Source organism: Piliocolobus tephrosceles, unplaced genomic scaffold (assembly GCF_002776525.5).
Source record: "Piliocolobus tephrosceles isolate RC106 unplaced genomic scaffold, ASM277652v3 unscaffolded_320, whole genome shotgun sequence".
NCBI lineage: Eukaryota > Metazoa > Chordata > Mammalia > Primates > Cercopithecidae > Piliocolobus > Piliocolobus tephrosceles.
Genome location: NW_022315421.1, coordinates 10,175 through 14,549, shown reverse-complemented (window position 1 = coordinate 14,549; position 4,375 = coordinate 10,175). Strand labels below are relative to the sequence as shown.

Below are 4,375 nucleotides of genomic sequence, written 5' to 3'. Positions count from 1 at the left end.
AGGATAAGAGAAATCAACTGACTATGTAGGTATTCTGCCTTTGAGATGAAATGTAGATTACAATCCTGGCTTTAAAATTTATTAAGCAGCATAGTGAGTAGCATTGTTGTTATGGAGAAATTTTTATATTCATCAACTCACCTCTTCATCTGGGCACAACAGGAATTTAAAAAGGCTGAAATTTGGTATCTCTAACGTGAGATGCCCAGTGGACATACTTCCTTTTTTTTCCCCATTGTGTCCAAAGAGATTTCTGAATACCACCATGCAGGTACAAAACATACAACACAGCAGAGAAGTAGATTGCTCTTCCTCTTTACTTTTTAATAAAGAGGTGCTTAAACAACATTCCTATTTTGAGATTAGTATTCCATATTAAAAAGTAATCTCATTTAGGAGTAATGTTTTTTTCTTCTTGTAGCTAGGGAGGAAGTTACATTTCTGCCTGTGGAAACGATCAATGGTCTCCTCTGGTATTTTAATCAGTGACAAGGACTGAGAAGAAATGGCGGTTGGATAGACAGAAAAACCTGTGTTGCTCCTTTCCTTTTCATAAAACTAACTCAGTCCCTGCTGATGACTTTACAAGGCACAGCAAAAGAATCAGAGTCCTGTGGTGAACCTATGAATTTTTCCGCTTATTAGCATTGCTTGCATTAAAAAAAAAAAAAAAAAAAAAGTTATGAGAAAGCTCAGCATAATTGTCTCTTGGATTGGGGTCTAATTAAACCCTTTAGAAGTAGGAACCTGTGCCAAGATGCAGAGGGCACAGACAATTTACTAAAATATGGACTTTCCCTGGAAGGAATAGAAGTGGAAGAAATAAGCATGTGTAGGTTTTCACGAAGCAGGTCTACATGATATTGTGGAAGTAAGCTGCTGGAGTGGTTACTTCTCACTTCAGGAATAAGGAGGAACTGGCATTTCTGTTGGATCTCCAATAGCATATCAGGCTTTGTGAGAAAATGAGCATTTGCCTTCACTGAGGAGGCAGTGAAGACATGCCAGTTGGAGTCAGCCATGATGAGGCCCCAGTAAGTGGGTTGATATAGATGAAATATTTCTACTACAAAGTTGGTGCTAGTCTAGGAAATCATCTGGAAAAAAAGAAGTACATTATCAGAGACCAGACTACCGTGGCACTGGACTATACCAGAGGACAGATACTGTGCAGAAGATCCACATCTTCCCCTCAGGAAAAACCTGGTGCAGAGGAGCACAGGTTGCTGGAAGGCAGAGACTGACTTCAGGGAAAGCCTCGACTGGGCTGCTTTGGTATTCCAGGGAGACAGTGAGGAAGGTTCTTCTTGTAGCTGCAGAAGAGGGAGTGCAAACATGCCAGCACTGGTGGCTGGGTGAATGGAGGATAGAAAGGGCATGATCAAAGGACCGGGACAATCATGCCTGGGACAAAGCTGGTGCTGAGTGATTTCCACATGAATATGACAGGAAAGTATTAGAAGTGTGGACACAAGGCTAGGGAGAGAGACCAGAAGTAGAGGAAAACATGTGGGATGGATCCACGTCTGAGTAATCCCTAAAACCCAAAGAAAGGCTGCTATCTGTTTGGATGAAATAGGTAGTGAATAGTGAGATGGCTGGAATGGCTGGGGGAGGGCAGTGGTGTGATTTCTGCCATTTTTGGGGCATAGGAGAGACTTGAGCACCTTTATGTGAGTAAATAAGAGTTATAAAAGATCTGTGTACAGATATAGGGATCAATGGCTCAGTCAGGGTCCTAAAGATGGTAGGGATTATAATCAAAGGCAGAGGCAGAAATGCAGGCTTTGCTTTGGAAAATAGGGGAAGATCTGTGAAGAGGATGAAAATATGTGACATGGAGGGAAGACATGCCAGTTGGAGTCAGCCATGATGAGGGTGACTTTATATTCATCCCTGTCAAGAAAATTGGGATGCATTGGCTAGGAGTGGGGTTGGGGGCTTGAAGTCAATGAAAAGAGAACAGCGACTTGAATCAGGTCACAGAGTGGAGTGTCCCCAGGTCTTGGCAAGTGGAGTCTCCCTGGGTCTTGGCAAGGCCTCTTGCATGTAGTTCCACATTCATGTGAACAGTCCGATACTGGAAGCATCTCTGTTTTCTGTCCTATTAGGTGTAGATCAGAAGCAAATTGAAGAACAGAAGGAAGAAGAAAAAATATGGAAACAGCAAGTGGAAGAACAAAGGCAGAGAGAAGATAGAAGGCAAAGTAACTTACAAGAAGTTTTAGAAAGGGAATGAAGAGAACTAGAAAAACTGGATCAAGAAAGGGTAACAAATATGACTGGATTTTCTCTAGTAGTTGGTCTGTTGTACATGTTTAGTAAGTACATTGAGCTCAGAGAGGGGAGTCAATTAGTGTCCAAAGTCAGAGGAGGGGCAGGTGCCCTAAAAGGCATCCAGTCTTCTCCTTGTCTTATAAGCAGTGAGAAAGGCTGCCTAGAATGTGCAGCTTAGGGGTTTGATAATAAAGAATCATTTTTGAAGGTAAATTTTGTCCATTCTCATCTGATCCTTAAAACAAGGCTGTAAGAAAGGTAGACTAGGGGCTGCTCTGGCATGGTGGGAACTGGGTTGCAGCTGCCATGGGCTGGCTAGCAAGCCCCAGTGGTCTTTAAATTCTCCCTTACTAGGGTCAGGCTGCGTGCAGCAAGTGTCCCACTGCTCTGCACTTCCAAGGACTCTTGTCATCTGCCTTAGGCAGGAAATGTTGTTGCTCGATTACAGCCTGGAAGTGGAAGGTCTGAAGCATTTGCTGGAGACAGGGGCATCAGTAAACACAACCATGGAACCCTGTGAGCAGTCACCTGTCCACTTAGCTGCAGGAGGCAGCCTTGTTGATTTCTTCTCTGGCAGCTGCAATCGGGCCCTGACTTCAAGGAGCAGAATGTTTTAGGAGCAGCTCCACTGCACAAGGCAGCAAAAGTTAGAAGCCTGGAGTGCCTTAGCCTGTTTGTAGTCAGTGATGCCCAAATCGATTTATGTAATAAGAATGGGCAAACAGCTGAAGACCTTGCTTGCTCGTGTGGATTTCCAGACCTTGCCAAGTTTCTTAAAACAATTAAATGTATGCAGACAATAAAATCAAGTGAGCACTTGATAGGGATGATTGTGATCTTGTGATTAGAGAGAAACGAAGTTTTGCAAGTGTAGAAAATATCAGTGGGAATAGGCAGTGTTGATTTCTTTTACGGTCACTGAGTTATTTTATTCAAGAAGAAAACTTGAAGAAAAAGCCAATGAGTGGTCTGTGTTATATTATTTTCAAATGAAATGCTTTGAGAAATCCTTGCAAGGAGACTAGCTGAGGCCTCTGAAAATACTGTCGTGTTCTCCTAAGGAACTCTTCTTTATGCGAGGCCCACTGCTTTGGCAGATGGATTGGCTGTCCCGAATATGCTCTAATGACCAAGACCAAAAGTGGACCCCTAATGCCTCTAGGGCCTGCAGCTGACCACCTTGTATTCTTCAAGGAAATAAAAGTGTTACAAGATGTTTTTCCCCTGGTAATTAAAAGTGCAGTGGTTCGGGGGAAAAAATGGTAGACGGTGTTTTGCTTCAGAATGTTGCTTTGAAAACAGGGTTTAAAGAAGAGGCTGTCAATGTCAGTTACCTGGCACTAGAAGAACCCAAGAGAGGAGGTGACTGCCAGTCCAAGGTTGCTTCCAGGGGTGTACACTGCCTCCCTCCTTCCTCTGGTTCTCTTCTTCCCTTCTGTGTCCCGGTTCTGGCCTTAGCAGATGGATTGCTCTGTCCACTTAACACACTTGCTAAGTCTTGCTTGAATTACTGCAACATACGAATGTTCCCTGGACTCCTGGCTAATTCAAGTCTAAAATACAGGACACTTGAGGCAAATTAATCCTTTCCTTCATTGAGATGACCTATTTGTCTTCCATTGATGATAGCAGTGACTGCAATTTTAAACATTAGTTACTGGCATACAGGCTATACTAGAAGGATCAGGATCACACTACTGCATTTTCTAAACACTTAAACATTTTACAAATCTATGTATTTTTCTGCTTTAGTACCCATCTGTTCTATAGAGGATGACTGAGGAATCAGTGAAGATTGAATTGGAAAATGAATTAGAAATAAAAAATGAATTAGGAACGAGTAATCAAGAATGAAAGACAAATCTGCTTACAGTGAAAATCCTTTAGAGAATTCTCTAGATAAATACATAAAAATCATCCAGTGGGAATAAGACCAGGAGTTGGCAGATAAGGTGCCCATGTATAGCTTTTTGCTTAAGGGAAAATATTTAGGAGATTTTGATTTGTCAAAGTTTGTAAAGGTTGGCATGGCTCATTGTTTTAGGAATAAGAAAGAAAAGACCTATCCTATAACAAATACATGAGTACTAACATTAAT

General features: G+C 42.1%; 1 pseudogene; it reads left to right on the top strand.

The window, feature by feature from the left end:
- The first annotated feature begins 2,705 nt into the window (after window positions 1-2,705).
- Window positions 2,706-3,180, top strand: LOC111530139 (annotated as a pseudogene).
- The last annotated feature ends 1,195 nt before the right edge of the window (window positions 3,181-4,375 follow it).